General features: G+C 34.3%; 1 protein-coding gene across 2 annotated transcripts in view; it reads right to left on the reverse strand.

Annotated features, from left to right (window-relative positions):
- Positions 1-24,838, reverse strand: part of EcR (Ecdysone receptor) — a 150,429-nt gene that overhangs the window by 91,248 nt on the left and 34,343 nt on the right. For both annotated transcript variants that reach the window (XM_066286974.1, XM_066286983.1), the window contains exon 3: positions 13,769-13,788. The gene's annotated coding sequence lies outside the window, so the exon portion shown is untranslated. The remainder of the gene's footprint in view (positions 1-13,768; positions 13,789-24,838) is intronic.

A 24,838-nucleotide genomic window follows, 5' to 3' on the forward strand; every position in this document is an offset into this window, starting at 1 on the left:
ACTTTGTTAATATACTCTGGGTTATAACATTACAATTAGTACAACATTGGTAAAATATTGTGAATATAATTGGCTTTGAAGTATGCAAACAGGTAGCTATATAAACAAATCTTATTTTGACCCTGAACAAAATGGTTGGATATTTTTTACTAAAGGAATTGTTAACAATAAAAATAGTAAAAATGTTTATTTTAATTAATATTTAAGGTGGTACCCACCCGTTTACTCTGATCACATCGCGACATCGTTTCGGCATAGATAGAGTCAATTTCACAATTACTATTCGATCTATGGTGCACCACGCACTCTTCAATTTTTTGAAAAAATTTCTGTTGATTTTTAATTGGATTCGAACTTATTTTTCTATCGACTATCTCCCACGAGTTCTTGATAGGATTGAGGTCAGGGCACTGGGACGGCCATTTTAAAACATCAACTTTTTCTTCCAACAAACGTTTTTTTTACTAATTTCGACGTGAGTTTTGGGTCAATTTCGTGTCGAAACTCGTGCTTTACAGGTATCGATATCGAATAAGCGGGAATCGAACTTGTTCTTTAAAATGTGTAAATGCGTATATCTGTCCATTTTGCCTACTACGCAATACAGTGGACCAATCCCATATCGTGACAGAACCGTCACCATGTTTTACTGTAGGCTTAACGAACTTTTCATCCAATCGCTTGCGTTTTGGACACCTGGCACAACTAGCACCATCGCTTTCAAACAATCCGAATTCCGACTCATTACTAAAAACGACTCGTTTGCAATATTTTTCGGTTTAATGAACAGGAGTTTGAGCAAAGCGTAATATTGCTTTTATATTCTTCTTACTCAGAAAGGGCCTTTTCGCAGGTTTAAAACTGTGAAGACCAACCTCTGTCCAACGTCATCGTACTGTGCGGTCCGTGATTTCGGAAGGATTAGTTTCGTTGGTGGCAGCCAAAATGTTTGACGAAGACGCAAACGGTTTATTTCGTAATAATCGTATAATTTTCTTATTTAATCGACTTGAGGTTTTTCACGGTCGACCTGGACTTTTCTTATACAAACACCAAGATAAATTTTTTATCAGAGCACTAATTTCAAGAAAGTAATCACAACCAATACCAGTTCTGACAAAGAAAAGCGACTAAAATTTCCTCGCATAAAACAATTTTTTTCTGAAAACAATGCCACCAAAATATTGCCATTGCAAACTGACTACAAACGTTCTCCCGAGAAGCGGTGTGATCAAGGAAAAGGGGCGTCACACTAAATATAAATTTTAAAAAAAGTTTGTATTACTTTCATTGTCTGCAATTTATTCAATAAAAAAAGTTCCATCCATTTTATCCAGGCCCAAAATAGGGTTTTTTTAATAGTCTGGCTATTTGTTGGCATATTTCAAAGCCAATTATGTTCGGAATATTTTACCAATAGCGTACTAATTATAATGTTATAACTTAGAGCTCACATATCGGACGTTAATAAAATATTTAAAATTTGAAAAAAAGTTCCAGCTTTTTTGTCCAATACTGTAGGTGTATAAAAAAATATGTAAATAACGTTCTTTCCAATTTGGTTAGAAAGCAACGTGACGATCATAGGGAAATAAGAAACAGACGATGATATCTCAGAACCGAAATGGCGCAACTAATAATTGAACGCATATGCACGTGGAGAATTCGCAAAAAATCGTCCTAAAAATCTTTTTACAGGTTGGAAAAATATTTTGAATTTAAGAATTTGTAATGCACCTTTCGAAAACGCAAGTGTTTGATCAATTAAAAATAACCTAAAAAACGGGAGAGACAAATAGCGACTAAAAAATGTAACGTTCAAAGAGCATTTCTACGTTGATTTTGTTTATAGAAAAAGACCTGGCGAATCCCTGTCCCAGTTTCCGGATGACCCAATTCTGCTGGGGCCGTTGCATCTGGGTGCAGAATGCAGTTGTGAGTCTGCGTGGCCTTGGCTGGATCCCTTTGACCTCGACACATTCTGAACGCTGTAATTGCGTTTCGAACACGAACTTGTTACGCGCCTCGCAAATTGAACTCTTACTTCAATGTGCATGCTATCGAAGGTTAAACGATTGTAGCAGGTAATAAAAGATACATATTACGTGCGACTTTGCAGCCATAAAAATTCCTGAAAGCGTGTCTGGGTCTGCAGTGATTGCGTTTCAAAGACTGTTTTACAAGGCGTGCCAAAATTGGTGGCCCGAATAACACGGTTGTGTTTAGCGAAATGTCCTTCCTTTGCCTTCGAACCATTTGATGACAATAATCATACAGGATCCTTGCTCCTAACAGTGTCAAAAACAAAAAAAAAAAAGTTAAAAAAAAAAGTTAAAAAAAAAAGTTAAAAAAAAAAAGTTGCGATAAACATGTACAGTCAGCGGCAAAAGTGAATGCATACGGAACAATTGTCAAGTTTTTCCCGCAAAGAAAAATATTTTAAAAACCTATGTAGAGCTCGTCAATGCAGTAGAATGCGCGCTAATGTAACAGACAATCGCACACATAAAAACATGGTTGCAAATAACTTGCAACAGGGTGGGGTTTCGGTAATCACAGGGCTGCATAAAGTACGATGCAAAGGGAGTACACAATCTGGATAATAGAGGTCAGTTAAGCTGAGTAGCCTACAGTGACAAGATAACTCGTATAATTTGCCAATTGTTTCACTGCTAATATAGCGTGTGACATAAAAAAGGAAACACTCCGTAAAAATGGTTTCATTTAAATAATTTTTGATACGTACGTTACTTACGCTAAAACATATTCCATCAAAAAATTTAACAACTTTATTAAAAACCAAAAAATCTTCATAATTTGTTGTTCCTCCGCAGTGTCTTATATATTCCTGTGCACGTCCAGGCATAAATCTAATGAGGTGATTGATGTCCTCTTGGGGTATCTTACTCCAGACTAACTGCACAGCATAACATAGCGCCGCTAAGGTTTGTGGGAGATGGGGTAAATTATGCAACCTTCTACCTACGATATCTCATACTTGTTCAATCGGTGATAGGCGTAGAGATGGAGGTGGCCAAAGTAGCAAACTGACTGCATTTTGTTGAAAGAAACCCATGGTTACTTTAGCTACATGTGGTCGTGCATTGTCTTGCTACCAAATTGAATTAACAAGAATTTCCAGATAAGGCACGAAATCAGGTTTCAGGACTTTTGGGATGTATCGTTGGGCTGTCATACTGCTTCTAATGGAAAAGTAAAGGTGACCTGCTACCATATAAAATAGCACTCCAAACCATTACCCCAAAATTCTCATGAATATGCCTCTCTATTGTAAACTGAGGATGCCGTCTTTCACCTCGTCCTCTTCTTACTTTTGCCCGGCCATCATGTATACCCAAACAGAATCTGGATTCGTCACTTAACACGATATTATACCATTCCAGCTTCCAATATATCTCTTCTCTGTACCACTATAGTCGATTTTGATAATGATTTAAAGTGAGGGTTAACTCTAGATGGGGACGGTAGAATATCCGTCCAAAACTTCTTATCCGGCGATAAATGGTTCGAATCCTAATAGACTTTCCATACTCAGTAAACCACTGATCCTCTAGCGGTCTCGAAGATAAAAACCTATCCCTTAAGACCATTATTCGACGTGGGCGATTTTGATATTTTATAGTTCTTCGAGATCGTTCAGTACCTCTCCTCTTGTCTGTTTGCTTTTCTTGGAACCATACTTGACAACATTTCACTATGGTATTTACATTACGGTTCGATCTAGTGGCGATTACCCTAAATGATCGATCAACCTCTCATAGACCCATAAGTTCGACTTCTTTCAAATTCGCCCAATTAATGAAAATTTCGCTTTATTGTGCATTTAGGCATATTTGATTAATCTAAAATCATTTTTTAAGCACACTAAACACCAATAAATCATATTTTGCAGTCATATTGTTGATATTTTATTATATATTATAATTTTTATAGTTAAAAAAAAAAGAATATGAAAAAATATAGTGAAACTAATAAAAGAACTGAAATAACACAGGATCAACGCAAACTTATTGTAACCTTACACCAAGATGATAAATATTTTCGATAAATCGGAAATATAATGAAAAGACACTACAGAACCATAAAGAAAATTTGTGATAAATATGAAGATATCGACGGTGCCTGTAATAAATCTCGTTCTAGACGTTCATAAAAATTAACACTTCTTGATATATGTGATATTACGATTAAAAAAGATTCTAAAACCAATGTAGTGCAATTAGCCTTGAATTCGTCAGAGCAAAAGGGAACCTCCATGGATGTTAGTCCTGTTCGACAAGCCCTCAATTCGCAACATTTTCATGGTCGTATATCCCGTAAAAACCCAGATATTAGGCCTAAAACTTGCACCCTCAGAGTATAATTTGCGAAAAATTATTTTTCAGAGCCACTGGAATTTAGAACAAAACTCTTTTTACAGATGAAAGCAAATTTGAGATATTTGACCGTAAAGAAAGGTCAAAAATGTGGGAAAGAAATATTCTGAGTCGGATTCCAAAAATCTGTTGAGCACCGTCAAATACGGGGGTGATTCCGTAAGGAAAAAAACAGTATATTTGAATATCCTGAAAGCCAATTTACAGCCAAGTGTTGTTAAATTAGTTTTGCAGGGGTCATAGTTATTTCAACAAGATAATAACCCCAAACATACTGTCCTTGTGGTAAGAGAATGGTTGCATTTCAATACCCCAAAACAACTCTATACTCCACCTCGGCCCCTAGATCTCGATCCAATTGAAAATTTTTTGGAAATTAAATGGAAAGATACATTCTTCACAAATTACAAATACAACTTCCCGTAAGGCTACATTACTTGAAGCATGAAATACAATTTCACCCACTGTCTAATTAATTTTATGCCTAAACGATTAAGAGCTGTCCTCAAGATCAAGGGTGGACCAACAAAATATTAATTTAACATCATCAATGCTAAGAAGATGCAGTGTAATATACTGATTAGTAATACTGTCTAGTGATTTTTGCCTCTACTTTAAACCTCTGTTACAAGATATTATTTTAGAATTCTATGAGTAGTCCATGCGTGTAGTTAAGATTATTACCATATTTCTGTGTAACTATACAAGTGGTTATATTTAAAATGTATAAACCCTTCCTCGTTATTTAGTTTTGGTTAAATACATTTTTCTTTCGATCTCTAGGGTGTGTACTTGCTTTTGCCAGTGACTGTGTCTGGAATTGCTTCATTTCTTATATGTTGAAATAAAAATAAAAAATACACATATATGTATATACACACTCTAAAGAAAAGGTTTGTATCGTCTTCGATTCAAATTTTTAGCATTTATTTACTTCCTGGGGTGCTTTTCGGATATATTAGAATTCAGTCAAAATATACAGAGAGATGCCAATAACCAAGAGTTTTGGAATTTTGCAAGAAAAAGAAAACAAATAGTAGTTTTTCCAATTATCAAAATAAGTTCGAATAAAACAACCGAAAGTACGACTTTTTTCTTGTTGTCAATCTTTTATTATTTCGCAATTGTTGTCCGCAGAAAGCTTCTGTTGTTTTTCCAGTTATCAACAATCATACGCCTCTGTGCTAGTATTGTGAATGTGAAGAAGTGGTAGTTAGGTCACTTTCTGCTGTTGAATCTTCCACGGATTCGTGGTCCAATATTGCGGAAGTTTTCGTTACTTTCTGCCGTGTTCACATTTTACGATTTTAGTAAGATCTGTTAGTAAGATTTCCTTACAGAAGTAACATCACATTTGTAAACCCCAATGAAAATTTTGCTACCTCCTTGAAATTACGAAATATTTATAAACAAACATAGTAAGATAAACATTGACGACAAGCAAACATCAAGCGTGATCGTAAAAAGGGTATTTTGATCGAAAAATGCAATGCACTGGCACAATTTTACAAGGCCACCCACGTGGATCAAGTTAACATGCTTGTTTACTTACTAAATAATGGAAAATACCCAGACTGTGGAAAACATGTGCAAATTTCTCAAGCAAAAACACAACCCTCAACAAAAATCAATCCTGACTTAAATCCATGTTTCCGTTGTAATGACGGCGACTAGATGTCGCTACTTTGTTGTAATCCGCATTCCGAGTTAATCCAGATTGGGGTGGGGCCCCCTATGGACCTGACCTACCGCGCTCCAGATTTCCCCACCAAAATCCGCAATTCATTCAGGAATATGGGATGAACCGAAACACGGCGTTGCCGTATTTTCTGGCAAATAACACAACATTTCTTTTCAAAATTCACGCGCTCCCCCTGATAAGACCATGACTCTTTCCCATCGATTTTAGAGCTTGTTTGAAACCATCACGGCTTAAATTGGATAAACCGAGACTGCGTTTATCTTTAAATTGCCCTTGAAGGAATACAATGAACTGTTGTGCACGCGATGACATGAATTGGGATTATTATAAGTAAATATTGATAGGCGGTATAAAGGTTAGTATACTTCTTGAGATAAGACTTTAAATCGTTTGTTGAAGTAACAATTAATGTAGAACAGGCGGAGCACGAACCGAGCCAGAGAGGTTTCTAGGTCTTGTGAAGTACAAAGGACATGTGTCATTCTTAGAAATTGAAACAAAAACAATTAAGCATGTGACAATCCAGGCATAGCAACTCTTTGAGCTTCAGATCGGAAGAATAAACTAATCGCCAAACAGTCAGATATTGCTACATCCGGTTCATCAGCTTTCATTAGGTTTTCTCGGATCATTTTTTTTTCTCGTAATATCCCGTCATAATTTTGTTTGCATCTATACAGGGGACTCAAATAAGGTGAGTTTTATGAGGATTATGGAAACGGAAGAGACAACGCGACTTAAAATAGAATTTTAAAAAATCCTTTGGGGTCTGTAAATCAACGTACTGGTAATTTCTATGGGAGTCACGAAACTAACCAAAATTCTGTCTATTTCTAAAATTCCATAGAAATTTCTTTCGAAAATTGCCAGGATTACTGACTCTTATAATTCTCGAAAAACTATTGGAAAATATCTCGGGATAACATGAAAATTAGGACGCGTTCAAAGGGCCTCGGTACAAAACAATACCTGGAGTACGTTATTGGAGATCTCGGATAAATCTTAAAATTTAGAAACCAGTGGCATCTCTAAGATTATTAAAAATGCGAAATGATGTACTTATACGAATGATCTCTCATTGATATCGTTTAGGAAGTAACAGCTGTGTTTTACAACCATTTGAGATTTGAAGCAAACATAATGTCAACTCACATTTAAATGCATTTGACAGAAAGCGTGTATATTCAGCAGAAATCCCAACAATGGCGCAACTGTTGACTCAGACGAACAAGGCCATTGTCTCATCTTCAAATTCCGTTCTTTTTCGTTAGACATTTAATCTTCGTTATTAATCGAACATTTAACTACATATGAACTTTCAGCTACATTCTCTTTTCCAAATTTGTGTTATTCTCTCTCACATCACATCATTTCTTCTCTAAATTTCTGTCAATCGATCTATAGACTCTGTTATTTTCCTCTAATTTCATACACCTATTCTTGTCACTATTAAGTATATTTACGATTCTTCGTGTAAGATTTTTGTCATTGTCCCTATCTCAAAATTTTTCATTTGTTTAAAAAGTATGTACATACTTCTAAGCAGCTCTGGATGACGCCTTGCTTTACTAACAACTCATCGATTCTTCCTGTTTGTTTCCTTCGTAATCTGCAAGTTTCAGTTTTAAATTTCTTTTAGTAAATTTCCTGAACGTGTTATTATCCATCTTCCTTTGCCATCTCTAATCTTTTTAAATTATTATTTCTACCCAGCTGAAATAGTAACTTTTCAGCTGAGTCACACTTAGTTGGCTTGGAATTTATTGGCGTTCGGAAATACATATTATTGTGTGTTTTTACAACAATGTTTTTTCCGAAGAAATGGTCGCAATATATGGGAGGAGGTAGTTACTAAAAATAAAACATTATTTGAAAAATAACTAGGCATTTTATAGATTAGAAATAGCTGTGAAAACATCCCATCCTGCAGCCTACTGGCAGTAGTCTCACTGGGAAATATTCGTACATCCTTACTAATTTAACCAGATTAAAAAATCTTTTGAAATGTCTACATATTTTCAATAATATAAATATTCACATCGATTTCAGCTACGTGCATTTTTGAAAATTTTTTCATTACTTCTTCATTTTTAGCTCCTTTCCGTAACTCCTTTCGCTAATAAAAATCTTCGTGTCCAACTGGTTCTTGTTTAGCATTTCATCCATTTGAGTTGTCTTGTGTTCTATCTATGCTGCTTAATGAACAGATTTATTCAGGTCAGTTACAAACGAAATTGGTTCAGTTGATTTCGGTCAAAAAAATTGAAATTTGAAATGAGCTGAAATTGGCAGAATTCTAAATGAAATTAAAGAGACATTGACTTTAGTAAGTGCACTTGTAAATGTTTATTTACTGGGACCATAAAGAAACAGATATTGCGATTATCAGTTTTATTTTGCCATCAAACACCAAACCAAAAGACAATTTAAATCACATTCGCTTTATTTCCATTTTTCTATTTCGAATCAAAAAAAGTTACGATTTCAGAATTACGGCCCTTCACTCATTGGAAATTACAAATTGCGATTCATATATGGTAAAAAAAAAATTATGTTTTGTTCCCTCGTCGTTCCAAATCAACAAAAATAAGGCTGGTGGTAAATTATTCTAAATAAGAGACGACGTTATTCTTATTTTCGCATTCCTTATTTGAAATCATAACCTTATTGATGCAAATACTTGCAATATCTCTCTATTACCAGTATTTAAGTGAGTTCGAAATTATTAATTCAGATAGGTGCTCAATTCAGGTTAGTCGTATTATTTAGGTAAACTTTCACTAATCAAGTTAGTTCGGGACACATTCATTTTGCCCAGTAGTCGATGAAGACTCTGTATTGGAATAATTTGTCTTTCAAATAACTTATTTTGATTATTCTCAAAAGTGTAATTCCGGAAGCCTGTACTTCAAACCTCATGGCATATTTTAATTAGAGAAGTATTACGTACGTGATAATAACTTGATGTGGTTAGATTATTGATGGATATTTGACTCAACGCCACTCTTCTCATTTCTTAGATTTTTCTCAATTTTTTCACCAATACACCCAATTCTGCCTATTTTCCGGGATTTCTACCACTGTATTACTTATCCATCTTTTAAATAGCACGGATGGAATTTTAAGCGCCAAACAGTATAAACATCACTTAAATACGTCAAAAACAAATCATTGCTGATGCATTTCCGTGGGCGACCATATTCCATTTGGGCAGATTGGTGAAATAGTAACAAGTATTCATTAATAGCTGCACAAACAACTTTCGCTCAAATAATAGTAAACGAACTTTGAAAATATACTATCAAACAAAAGTAAAACAACAATTAAGCTAAAAGAAGCTTTTTAAATGTATTAAATCAATTAGCAAGTAGAAATAACTAAACCTTTTCTATTTGAAGGGTCGTAGTAATGCAAGGGGGGGGGCCAGGTGATATAAAATTCTTTTCAACGTCAAATAAGCTTGGTAATAAGAATTTTTTGAACGTTGAACTTTATTTCAGCAACAAAACCAAAGCAGTACTTTGAATTTTCAAGCAGAAAACAGGTTCACCATTGTAGTAAATTAATCATAGAAAATTTAGTGCACATTAACGATGAACTAACTACAACAAATTTAATACGTCGAAAGGTAACATAATTTGTACGAAGCTAAAAAAACTTCGGAGTGAATGTCTCTTTAGAAGGAGAGATCATTACTGACATTTCCAGGTAGTGTACTTTCTCCAGAAACACTAGTACAAGGAGAAAGGGCATGAAGATTCTCTAAGTTAAAAATATCTCGCCAAATGGCATTTTAGTCTTGATAGGAAAATAAAAAAAATTAAAACGTTAATTTTATTGATTTTTCCAGCCGCTCAGTGCTGCACTAAAAAATATTTCACAATGGTGCATGCTTTAATGGTAAAGAAGTAGTCCTTATCTAATAACACAATCTAAATTCCCATGATGAATAATCCTTTTTGTTATATTGTTTACATGGTTGCCAAGTATTCGAAAGTTATAGCAAATCCTATTATTTTCGAAGCCATATTATCAATATCCCTTTGCCAAGACAGGATATTATCTAATTCCATATCAAAAAACTTTTCTAAATGACTTATGCAAATTTTGTTTTACCGCAGGTCCATGTTTATTGGCATTATCTAAGTTTGATTTACTTGTCTGAAAAATACAGCATTCGTATTTTTTGTTATTAATTGTAACTTTGTTTTTGGAGAATCACTCACCAACCATTAGCCATAGGCCTTCCGTTTAGTTCAACCACAATATTAAATAACTAGTGTCATCAATATAGTTAGTAATGGTACGTGGTATATTGGAGCATATCAAATCTAGATTGTCATAAATATAAATTAAGAAAAGTAATTCACCCAGTATGCTGCCTTGGGGAACTCCATGGTTGATTACGAACGTTCTTGGCCTAGTTCTATTATGAACTGTACCAGTTGCTATGATTTGATCTCTATCAGACAAATATGACGCTATCCATTTACGAGAATTGCCCTTAAGGCCTGAGCTTTCTAGTTTTTGTATTAGAATTTTGTGGCTTAAGACGTCAAATGCTTTAGATAGATATAGAGTTTTTTATATGAGATTAATGCGTTAATGGAAATTCACAACGCCGTTTATGTTAATTTGACCATCACATCACCATGATTAAATAGATTGTTTTTTGCCTTCAAATGATGCACTGTATTCCAACATTCAGGATTTTTTTAAATACTTTTGAAAACGAAATAAAACTAATAGGACAACAATTTTCGACTTTACATCGACCACTTTTCTTATGCAGTATTAATGCCATTTTCATTAGATTTTCAAAATTTTCAATAATTATTTATAATATACACCAGTAGTTTTCTTATCCATGAAATGATAAGTTACAAAATATTTATTGTTATCTCGTCATGACCAAGACTTGATTTGTTCTCAAGATATACTCCATGATGTGTCTACGAATTGTATTTCAACAAGACAATGATGCGAAAAACTCACCTCGACTTGCTCAGGATTAGTTTCATGAATACAATATCCAGAATCTAGAGTGGCCGGCGCAATCACCAGATCTCAATCCCATCGAGAACCTACGGGAAGAGGTAGAAGGTCGAACTAGTACAAGATTCCAAAACAAATGGTTTCTCAGTAATAAAATAATCGATGTGTGGTATAATCTACCGATTTATAGTACCCAAAATTCAATTTCATTAATGCCGCGATATTATTGGCTATAACTTTTTATAGTCAATAATGGCTATTGTATTAATATTAAATTAACTCCAATCATGTTGGTCTTATCCGGTTGTTTTCTCAACTGTTAAGATAAATAAAACCTTTTTTAATTGAATTCATCGCATATAAATTTGCTTCGTTTTAGGAAATAAATTATTTTAAAACTTCAATAATAAAAGTTACCTATAAAAATTATTAATAATAATTAGAATGCCCAATAGAGAACAAAATACACCTAGACGTCTGTTTAGTATAAATACTACTATATTTCATAATTTTATGATTTTCTCAATAATTCTTTTACTTTCGTCTAATAGTGAGCGTTGATTGTGATGATAGTTTCGACTAGACATATCGAGTAAAGAATTTGAAAGAAAACAGAGGCTTTTGCACCAAGCAATTTTAAAGTATTAATCCTTAAAGTTAAATCGATAATTCCTCCTAATCCAAACGGCCATTAGATCCTGTTGTTCCACTGTGGTATAAGTAGGATATCACCACATCCAACTCTCGTATATCACTCTATTTCGTAAGAAACTCATTGATGTTATATTGGCACCAATGCATTTCTTATCGAATGCTTTTTCTTATCTTATCAATGTCCAGGTATACGCGAGTCAAATTTATTGATTTTCTAATGAAAATCATTCTGCAATTTTGTTCTAGAGATTTTGTTGATTCTGCTGGTGTTTGGATTAACATTGAAGGAATTTTACATACACTTTACATACAAATATATATCCTGACGTTTTAGAACCTTCCTCTAGATCATTGTCTGAAATACTTTCTTGGAAACTAGAATTGACGTCAAAATTGTGAGAAATCGATGTTGGTGTAATTCGAGGCTACTATTTACGTTATTCTGTCAATATTAACCAAATTCGGGTATAAAGTTTTGAAACACAAACATAAATATGAACAGATTCAGGGCAAATCTTGGAAAGGTCTTTAACATTTAATACATATCTGTATAACTTTCTTGATTTCGGCATTACCTACTATTCGAGAAAAGTTTGTAAATCAGCGGAGGATATCAATGAATGATAAATTTAAGGGCAGATTTGGAGATATTTAGTTTCTTATAATTTAAACCTCTCCTAACTCACAAAAATGTCCAAACGCGGGCTGGATCGGATGGGTCCCGATGGCAGCATCACTTGCCAGTTTCAAATTCAAAATTACTCGAATGACGTTTTGAAAATAAAGAACGACAGTTGTCCGAATTCGAATAGCTAGAAAATGACACAAATTAATTAGTTCATTATATTGACTAGATAAGGTTTACATAATTCAGAGGTCAATCGAATACGGGTCGCATTTTCATGCAAAATTCGAAAACCAAACAGCTGACCTTTGAAGAACTGGAAAATGTGGATGTGACAAGGTGCTGACCCATGAGCAATGATTTGCTAGATTACACTTTGCCTTCTTGAAAGGTTGAAAGAGAGAAAATGAGTGATGCGGTGAAATAAAGAGGAAAGTAATTGTCGAAACAGTCAAACTTCAAAAACGTAATCAAGCGAAAACGAAGCCGGCAGACGACCCTAAAATGACTAAGTACTAAAATATTTTCATTTAAATTTCACACACAATTTTTATACTCAACTTTCATGCTCATGCAGACAAATTTTCGATAGGAACAAGGATTAAGTCAATGATAGTAACATTCTCTTTAAAACTATTGAAAACATTCTGTATAATCATATTTCCTCATATGGCACTGTCCTACAAGAAGAATGAAAATCATTAACGGAACTGAAAGCGTTTGGTATTCATGAAAGATGAAACAACTTTTGGCCACTCCCCTTTAAATATTTATATAATCTTGAATAACAACAATAAGAATAAGATCTGGGCATAACAATACCTCATTTAGATTGTCTCCCCTGAAAAATTATCCTTTTTTTCTATAACCCATTATTTGAACGTCATTTTGACGTCAATACTAAATGATGGCCAATGCCGCAACGCCAGGACGTTATATTGACATCATGACCTCAAAATGGAAAAAAAATTAATTTCATCTCTTTTCATTGTTGCCAAAAGAGTTCTGCGATAATTTAATTTGGCCGACAATATGAGGACATTGAGGATAAAACGCATCAGACAGCATGTCGAAAATTACTGAAAAATAAAATGTGATGTCATCCTCTAATATTAAGGTTTTCGTTTAAGTACGTGTCGCTGTAATGGATGTCAACTATTGCTACGGGCGGTGGCTAATTGGCTCGTTTCTTGCTCTATTTCTAGACCAAACGACGCCGTCCTTGTCTTATTTTACGAATTATTTATATCCCATTTCAATGATGAGAGATGGAGGAGACTAAACTGGGTCCACCTGAGTGCAATCGAGAGCAACGAAAAAGAATGTTAAACTAAGTACAGACCGTCCATACATGAGATATATCAGATGTAAAACCACTGCTAACCGCGTCCTTACCTTGTGGATATATGGCAAATCTGAAACAAAAAAAGTTTTCATTACAATCAACTTCAGATGACTTTTTAGATTTTAATCGATTGATACCACATAACACCTATAATAAGCCTTGATTTTTACAATACTGTAATTAGCTTACACTAGTCATATGGTATGAAATTGAACGGTACTGTAATCATGCATATATGTACATGATTAATCTGACCTATAAAGAAAATTTTGTTTGAAATTAACCAATAAAATTGCCATAAAATTCTGGTTGGTAATGGCGACTGTTGAATCAGGGGACACGGTTTCACGTTTCCGCTGTTCAAGTAATTAGTCTCTGACAATTGAAAAATTATGCTAAACAAAATTGAAATCTCAAGACACTCGTGGAAAATTGTCGTATAATTGATAAATATTTTCATTTCGAGACACATTGTTACTGTTCAGGAATGCACAAAAATGGACCTAATAACAAAAATTGGAACATCATTCGGACAGAACCTAGGACGTCTAATTTACTAGGGGGTCGATGTTGAATTTGTCCTATCTAGTTTACCCTCAAAAATGCTAAACTATGTGTTACGTAACTTTATGACTTTAAGGTAAACTGGTCTTAAGCCTGGTCTATTAGGTGCGACAGAAGAGTGCATAACTGGTCTTGTATCATTTTGAGGCTAGGTAATCTTAAGTCTGATCTGTTAAAATATATGTATCGATGCGACAGACTAGACTTCAGCTCGTTTTGAATCCAATGCGCACAGGATTGAACATCGAAATTTAAATTTCTTGTCTTCGTAACATTTAGATATAGACCCAACTACTTTTAACAAGAGGCTACATACATTGGTAGTTCACTTCAAAGTTGGGTCGAAATGTAAAAATCTAATTTCAATGGTGTTATTTTGGAATCCGCCAGGCTTGAATATTGAATGTTTATAATAACGCTCAAAAATGCAAAGAAAATGAATAAAAGACATAAATCAATAAAATCCAATATTGGCACTTTCTTTCGACATCGACTATATGGACGACGGGTGAAATTGGGTTTGACGAAAATACGAAAATTCAGTATTCATTTTGAAAAATGTTAAAAATTCTGCAACCCAAAACACTCGCACTTTTTCAATCTAAGCAACGTTCATCATCATCATAAGCAAATGATAAGAGAACAAAATAACACAGAGTCGAAATATTTTACATTGTATTGTTTTCATACAATAAATGGCCTTTCTATACGAAATTCTTGTAATTTTGGTAATATTACCGAGGTAAACCGAATTGTGAGTCCCTATATGTAAAAGAAAAATAAATAAACAAATTTCCTATTTCTGAACCCTTCAATATGCGAAAATGAGGCAAATTCCTCATAATGACAACAATTTCCTTGCGGATTAAACTAAATCCAACATGTATATCATCCACATTTCAATTAAAGAGTTCATTTACATACTAATATTTTGAAGACACATACATATCTTTACCCAAACCGGAATGCTAAGTTTTCTCAATAAAATGTTGATGATGTACTATACGTATATATACATAGATATGATTATTAATATTAAAGCTTTAGTACCATTTGGCTTCTAATGCATTAAAAACCACACTTTATGTGAAGGAAAAAGAGAGATAAGAGCCGTTCTGGTGGAAGACAGGTATAATAAATAATACACTTAAAGCTTCATATAGGATAAACCCCCATTTAGGGATTTAAGTTTCAGCTGGGTGGTAATGGGCTTTTATCCTTTTTGGATGTAAGTACGAGGTTGGATAATTTTAGAAACTAGCCATATGTCTGAAGATACAAAATTGATTAAAGTGATATTTTTTAGGGTTTAGGTTTTAATCCAGTTAGTTTAGATTGGCACATAATTTACTAAATCTAAAGACAGTTATTTGATTGCATTGTGTTATTTTTAGTTAGGAGACATTTCCTTAGTCATCCCTAATGTATCATAAACGAACGCCGTAAATTCGGTTAATTATTTCTCAACATTCCCACCATAAAAATAATAAAATCGATTTCTGCTCCCCTTTTCTGATATCTGAAACAGTATTCTCGACAGGCCTGCAAATGTATTATTAATATTCTTTCAACGAAAATCTCTTAAGAAACATGTTTCGGAGTAATACAATTTTCTTGTTTTCCCTTTTTTTTTACTACAATTTTATGTAATTTCCTACTTTCAAATCCGAAATAAAATACGAAAAGTCATGACGTTTTATGGACTAGTTGCGCATGATAATGCTCCTGGCAACCCCCTTCCAATAAAACATCTAGGGAGCTTTTATTAGTGAGAAAAATTTCTAATTTATATTGCTTGCCAAGGCGTTTTTTGATTTTATTTCCGAGTTTTCGAATGTAACTCTTTGCTTTGACTTCCAATCATTACATCTTTCGTACCAATTAGGTGATATTTCAGCAGGGAGGTACAGAAAAAAAAGACTTTTAAATGTGAAATTGAACATCGTTTAAATGTTTTCCTCGTTTGTAAAAATGATCTCGATCCTTTTATAAATTTAAACTGTAACCCGACCAAGATATTTCACTTAAAATCTCAATGTTCTCAGCAATTTTCCAAAGTTATAAAGACATTGACATGTAAGAATTAGATGTGACAATCGACAATGCTTTCTTTTAACCTAAAATTTCTATTTTTCCCACAATTACAATAAAATTAATGAATACTAATATATTCTTAAGGGCATTTAACACTTAGTGCGCATGTGCGATTTTCCATCGTGCGACAAAAACATCGCAAGTGTATGTGCGTGAATAGGAAGCAAAAGATTTTTTTGTCGCACCGCAATAGCAAAATTGAATTCGAAGATATAGGTGCTGTAGTAGCTCTTGTTCTTCACTGCCGGAATGAAAGCAAAAGCGCTATGGGGTGCATTCATTTGTGACCAGCAAATTGCTAAAGGGGCAGTTTCACACGCTTCATCACAAGCTAATAAAATATCCTCGAAAATTCTTCCAGTTTTAATGTATGAGTACAAATATTTTTACTAAACTACTTGGACTAGTAGGGTCCCATATTACTTACCAAAAGACTACATGGACAAAGACTGTGTAAACAGAGAAAGGTTTGTTAGAGCCTTTAAGGTAAGAAAGTGTTTAAATATAATTTCTTTCGTTAATTAACTTATAAATAAGAATTGAAATTAAAGATTTTTTTTGGGTTTATTCCCATATGTCCTCACACATTTAGCTTTTTACCAATGAGGCACATCACATATTGCTTCACTACTCTCGGATGGTACCTCAGGAGATGTTACGTTAGCCACCGATGGGGATGATGATGATGATGATAATGAAACTGATAAGAGTGTATAATGAATAGAGATCGTGATATTTGCTAAATGCCATCCAGTATAACAAAATGATTTTTCGAGTGATTGGGCAGACCATTGGGTAACATTTGACCCGGATGAGAACTGTTTTAAAATTGTGTAATGTTGACCATATGATGATTGAAGGTGATGGAAGCTAACGAATTGATGTTGCATAGTATGAACACAGCTACAGTTTGTGACATACTTCATCATATTCAATATTTCTGTTTTTGCAAAATGCTTTTGGTCGTCGTACATTTTTTTTAACACAAGGACTAACATCTGAACGAAATTTTTTGCCTCGTCTAGTTATTCCTTGTTTTTGAACACCAATATATTCGGGAGGGAATTTTCATAGGACGTTTTTCCCGACCTTTTTTCCCCTCATTTCTCAACGGGATATGAATCTGCCCGCTGTGGAGTTTCATTTATATCTGTATTTTCACCCTCAGTTGCTATGTTACTGGTAGCTGGTCGTTTCACCATACAAAAACGAAAAACGACATAAAATTAAGTGCATACATTACTTCCTGCTCTTCTCGGTTGCTTGACTAGATACATTTTTTTGCTTTGCTAGTCCTCTTGTAACACAATCCTTTAAATGTCTTCATTTTCTTTGGATGTTTTCCTGAATAATGGATATTGAACTTCGGCCATGTCGCGTATATTTAAAAAAAAATGGTGTACAAAAAATGTACATAGACGCAGTAAGAGTATATTATTACAGATAAAATTCAAATCTAAATTCATTTTGTATATCAAAGGACCAAAAAATGTTAAAGCTGTGATTGAAAGACCGGAAATACTTATAGGTGTTTGGTAGTACGGATGTTTCATCGCAGAAACTCGTAAGTGCCCTCTAACCCTACCTCCTGTGATCTTAGCACAGAGCACGAAACTGCCATCGTTGGTTTAAATCAGCATCTTCCCAGATTCCTCATTAGCGCCCTTTGATACAGAAACCCATAAGTGTCTCATTAGTCAATCTAAATTATGGTGCTAGCGGGGTCTATTAACGCTATCGATGCTCCTATATCCAACTCCATTATAAGTGATTCAAGGCAAAGGGGATGCAAACCAGGCCTGTGACCCATATATTTCGATATTTTCAGGGTCAGTTTTTCTCTTCTGTAAGACAATCGCTCGTAAACATATTGACTTTTATAGCTTTATAGAGTATTCCTCTATAGACACCATTTGTCACGAACCAGAGACAACTTTCACAAGACATAGGCAGTTTACTGTTGTTATTGCCCACTTATGGAATCGTCATCTGATTTTGGGAAAATTTATGCTGACAAGTTGAAAGGGTCTAAAGCCATTTCTGCTCCTGTCAAGCAATGATGAAGATGTTAGAAATATCGTCTAAGCTGATCTGTGGCTTAACGACTGCCCTCAGGAAATGTGTTTTTCTTATCAGTCCTTCAATCTAACTTTATATGGGATTTACATTGACCTTTAAACTGATTACCATTGACGAATATAGAAAGATATAGAAAGGTGGAAGCCTAGAAAACTAAACCGATACGTATTTACTCAATTACGGGCATTTTAAATGAAGGGTAAAAACTGGAGCAATAAATTTATAGTGTAACCAAAAAGCTCTAAAATGTCTTTATTAAATCATTATCATTAAATATCCAAGTTTAGGTTTCACTGCCTTTTTGTAACAGTTTTTAGCATTTTTTGTTCTCAGCCCGACAGTTTGCAAACGTAAAACAGTTAAAAAACACAAAAATAAAGCATTAGGTATCTCAATAATTTCATTTTACTTTTATTATCATAAACAATCAAAATGAATTATCGAACTCCGAACAAAGGAGTGTAATTTTATACAGTGTAGTTTTTTTTTAAATCTAAATTGTTTATATGTAAGGATGTGCATGTTTAGAATAGCACCATCATAAAAATAGTAGAGAAACATCTGCGCCAACCGTTGTGGATGTGTTTATTTATCCAGTGCACTAATGTTCAGAAGGATATCAGTTAATTCGTCCTAGAGCGTGATATTCTTCAACTCTGTTGATCATGTGTCCTATATTCCAGAAAACAACAGAACGTTGGTGTTTCGAAAAATTCACTAATTTTAATTTTTTATGAATTAATGAAAACATTAATTTCAAAACATATTAAACCGATTACCTTATTAACTTTCAGATTTATTTTTTAGATTAAAATAGAAAACGCAAAAGGAATATTTGTGTGAACCTGGAGCACATGGGGAAACATTTGTTACACTTTTTGCTATTGCTTAAATAAATTAAGAGGAAAATGGACCCATTCCTTACCGTTTGGCTCCAAAAAACGACAAAATTTAGCCCAACTTGGAGCACATAATAGCTAGTAGTATTTTAGAAACTTCAAACCTCTTTGAATCTTTAACGTTAATTAATCCCGTTTTAACTGTAGTAGGACTAAATTCCCAAATAAAAAATTAGGAAATATTTCTTCCACTTTCTGGCAACAGCGTTTAAACCAACATAAAGAAGTGTAAAATGGGTTGGTTGTCCGCTATCTCAGACCTGGCATGATCGCAAAAGGGCGACGCTGCCGATGTTAGCTTTTAGTTTGCAACCTCACGACGTTAAAAGGAAATATTAATAATGGTGACTCTGCGGAACTTCAACACAATGATCTCATTAACAGTGACGTTAATTCGGTAAATTTTATTCATGTAAAAGCTCAGTGCGGAATTAAGTATAGTTGGGGACAGTTTTGGATGGAAAGTGTGCAACAACCTGTTGATACGAAGCGATGATATGATTCCCGCCATCATTTTATGTGCATGGTTAAAATGGTGACGGTCTAGCGTTTTCAAAATCGCTATAAACGCCTATCATTATTACATTATAAATGGTCCTGCTCTTATCTGAATGTCGATAATTCGATAGTTCCTCCTAATAATATTTTGTTTCTCCCTCTTCTTTTGCATTAGGGCCTCTCTAGCCAAAAATAGTACCATGATTCTTAAAATTCTATGAGCAATTTACTATCGTTCTGGAACTATCTTCAACAGACCGGATTCGTTTGTATCTGCATCTCGTGGCTGGTGCGACGCCAAGGCCATCTGATTTAAGAGTCGGGATTGCTTGTGAAAAGCCTTTATGTATGTATTAAGTGTGTGCATTCGATATTTATATGTCTGGGATGTCCTCTTAACGTTAGTGGGCTTAAGTGTGCCTCAGCTCCCTTCCCAGTCGAGATACGATGGCCAATAATTCTAGTCAAAATATTTGCTTTGGCGTATAAAGTTGATGGTTTTAGTGACCCTCTCAACATCAAAAATATGGTAGGAGTCTGGTGTGTGTGTATGTGTGTGTGTGTGTGTGTGTTTTTGTATGTGTGTCTTATGGTAAAAATGATCACCATGAATTCTTCATTCACTTAATTACAATTAATATTATGAAAATCAATGAGGACACGAACAATAGAAGGCAACGATGGTTTTTAGAGTACACTTGATGGATTTGAAAGAATTGTGTATCAGAACTTAATCTTCCAAGACTAAATTCCCCTATCGAGCTGAAGACTAAAAATTTTAATTCTATGCCTCAAATAAAAAATAAAAAAAATTACGTTCATGAAACAGAGTCGCAAAATTCCCTACGCACATCAAAAGTCCGATTCTGCCCCGTTTCGGGCTTTCGAATTCTAGGAGAAAATCAAATTCCAAATCCATCTTCAAATTCATCGAACAGTTATAATGTTTAAACCGGGTTGACCTGGGTTGACATTAAAAATTTGAGGAAATTAGGTCTCTGAATCTTGCACCCCACAGATAAGTTCAGTTGCCTTGTCTCAAGGGATTTTAACTTTAGGAAGGACCATCTATTTTTAATAAAATTTCAAGGCTCCCTGTCCAGCTTACCGATACGGAACTGTTCAAAAGGCATTTTGATTGCTACCAGCAATCGATCCAAAATATCCCAACCTTTCATATCTTTTACCCATTAGTAGAATCGTTTTCAGCAGTCGTTTAAAGTAGCCATAAATCCACGACAACAAAGTACTAAAAACTTTAATTGTAGGTAAGTGTTAAGTGCGCTTTACGGGATTGGTCACTGGTACCTCGTAAAAATGTTTAGGTTTACGCTCAGGGTTTACGACATTCACTGGAGCGACGCATTTAGTGATATATCTAACGTTGAACGTTCGTAGCACTTGACTGCAACGTTAATAGCTGAAATTTGAAATGGCAGTCTGCATTCCTGCGATGACGTCAGTGGCGTTTAAGACCCTGGAGGCACAACCTCAGTCACGAAGCGAAATACTAAGAATTTTATTTTCGATAAATGTTCTAAGGAATAATTATTACATTACAATAAGTGCAACAAAAATTGCATTTAATTTTTGGGAAGTTTTGTTGTTACGCTAAGTTACAAAAATGTTAATACAGAAGTGTCTTTTTTAGTTTAAGTTGCATGTGTGTAAAGATCTAAAAAGTTTTAAGAGGATAATTTAACGATTCACATCCTCGATGAATACGGCAGTAATATCAAAACATTTCAGTTAGTTGCGACATTGCTAGGGCGGCCAGGGATATCATCATGGGTAATAACATAATAAGTGCATTAAAATTACAGATACATTTTACTTGAAAGTGTGTTTCTAAAAACCGCATGAGGTTATTTTCACATTTGGTATGAAAGGAGAACATACGTGCACGATGCGCTCTCGTGTTCCTTGCTTTTCAAATTACATTCATGTGCATTGCCCCAAAAAGGATCGATAATTTTCAATGCACTTATTATAGTATATCCGTAGTATGCAGTAGTACAAATTATCGCTGCAATTCACCGTTGATTCATTTCGCGTAACAATAGGATGCCAGTATCGCATTATTAAAATATCAACACATTCTTACTGCGATCATCAAATAGTTTTGTAGATCTAAATTCCTGATGAATTTGAGTTCTGCCGGGAGTTTTTCTCATTCGACTTCAAAACAAATTTTCAAACTTTCAAATTTCCGATGAATTCAGTATTTTTCCCTCTAGAACCAGTAAAATCTTTGTCCACGAACAAATTTTCTATAAATTTGACTTGTTCGTATCTGTAGTCAGTTTCCTATTCAAATCTCTGATGAAACTCTCTTGAAGAAATTCTCAAGTTGCTATGGATGTTAAATAGGTTCTTCCTAATAAGTGTTTCTCCAGGTTTTTTCTATTCTTGAAAATTGACAAATTCTGAAAGAGTTGAATTACTTTGGCTTCTAATGTGCCCTTCGCGAGCCTTTCTTCAGATACAATTGATTGTTATCGATTTAAGAGACTCTTCTATGTTCTAAATTACCAATAAATTTGACTCTTTCCCCTTTATGTTAGACAAAACTACAGATTTTGCGATTCTGGACAAATCTGGCATTGTTACGGTCCAGTCGGGAAAATTAAAGACCAAATTTAAGAAACGTAAGATGGAACTGCACCAAACTGTTTTAAGCCACTTGTTTTTGCCATGGAAATATTAGTATGATGCTAACTTGCTAGGCCTCGGGCACAATTTGGTTAGCGGCATAAAGTCGGTAAACTTCAAAGGAAATGCTGCGGCTGTCTGGTATTTTACCAGTTGCGTTCAAATTGCAGAGATGGGGTGTTTTTATAGGTGAAAAGATCACAAAAATGGACGATGCTATTTCCGGAGAAGACACATAATTAAATAACAGTGTTTAAAATTATTTTTGACTACATATTCTTCTATTTAAAATAGGACGTACCCAAAACTTGCACACCGTTGCTCTGCTTTACAAATAATCTATAACGCTATACATTTCATTAGAATGTGATCAGAAAAAATATTTTTGGGTAGAATTTGAAAATTCCGTACAGGCTCGATACCCAACGATTGTCCTCTCACAAATGCCGTTAAACGGAAGCGTGAGTGACGTGATCCTGCATCTCGAACCAGCGGCCTGCGGCCCTGCCGCTAGTTCGAGCCGCTGGGTTCATGTTGCCGCCGACAAGGCCCGGCTTACAGGCCCCCGGACCACTTAGTCGCGCCACCGAGTAGCTCCACTCGAGCGTTCATCAACAATTATTATAGAATATTTCATATTCAAAGCGTCTCCATAACTCTATCACAAGGCAATATCTCCATTATGGTTGGAAATACTCGAATATGTTTTGGGGAAAAATTCTTTGATTTGATGAAACGCATTGCATGATAGAACTTGACTGTCGTTACTACTTCCGGTTATACCGGAAGTCAATGTCAATTTCCTTATTTCAAATAAAACACCTTATATATTTTTGCATTTTTATATTTCACACATTAAAGTGATCAAATAATAACAGGGTCTCTATTCCTACACCTTACATTTATATAGCAAAATGCGTTTTTTAGCTGTGTAGAGCTCAGAAGTACACCTATAATTTCATTTACACTTTTTTAATATTAGTGAAATGTCTACGGAATGATTTTTAATTAAGTTTTTAAGTTTTAATATTGAGTAATAATAATTCTAAAGATCACCTTTGCAAGCAGTAACGCTGGTCCTTGGAAAAATAGTAGTAATAATTTTTTTAATGATTACCATTGAAACAAAATTTTGCTTTAAATGAGAAATAAACGGGTCTGAAATGTTTAGGTGCAAGTTTCTCTGAAATTTAGTGTTTATTTACTTTACATTATTGAAATTTTATCTTTGTTTTTAAGAATAGTTATAAAAATTTTATAAAATTAGCTATTGAAATAGTCGAACATTTGATGTTTTGCAGAAATGATGTCTTAACAAAATATACAAAAAAAGAATATAAACAAAATTATACGAGATTTTCTGTGTTTTATGCAGCCAAAAATCGCATATGTCATTTCAACGCTAGGTCTAGGAGAAAAGAGACTTAATAATCGTTTAATCACTTTAATGTGGAGAATCTAAAAAAGCAAAAATACACACGGTGTTCTATTTGAAATGAAGAAGTTTACATTTACTTCAGGTATAACCGAAAGTAGTAAAAACAGTAAAGTCTCACTACATAATGCGTTTTATCAAACAAATCAATTTGTACCCATAACATTTTCGAGTATGTGTAACTATAATGGAGATATTACCTTGTAACAGAGTTCCTGAAACATCCTGTATTTCAATTCATACACAATGGAAAAGTCCCGTTTAGATAAGAAGAAAGTGTAATCTGACAAGAAAATTGTTCTTTTCGCCTTTGTGCAATGCAGTTACTTTCAGTGAACGCGTGGACTTACACCGTTGTATTCAATAATAATGGACAGATTGATATCTGGATAATATCATATATTAATAATTCTATTCATTCACCTGACCCCGAATGGCCGACGTATCGTCCAGCCCAGTCGTCATTCTGTAGGAGCTAGTTTGAAAAATATCCGGCCGAGAAATGTATTATTAAAATATAGTATTTGTCAGATACATAACCGGTCAATTTCATTTAGTCAAGTGTAAACTGTCACCATCATTTACGTCATATATGCCACTCTTCTGTCATTATTGAAGCTGCCACTCAAATGAAAAAATATTCATATGTATATAATTAATAAATAAATTAAATATGACCTGTTTGTCGTGGTGAAATATTTCTGCGGTGGTCTGCCAATCGGAATCCCAACTAGGGAACTCGCCCGATGGTTGTCCATCCGACAATTTAATAACAAATACTGATTTTGACGCTTGAATTTTGTATTTCAATTCATGACACAAAAAGCAAGAAACATTCAAACTTTTTTACTTTTACTGCTACCACCTTCAAAGGCGACATTAAATTCCCGTCGGATTTT

This window comes from Euwallacea fornicatus, chromosome 1, assembly GCF_040115645.1.
Source record: "Euwallacea fornicatus isolate EFF26 chromosome 1, ASM4011564v1, whole genome shotgun sequence".
NCBI classification, from domain to species: Eukaryota; Metazoa; Arthropoda; class Insecta; order Coleoptera; family Curculionidae; genus Euwallacea; species Euwallacea fornicatus.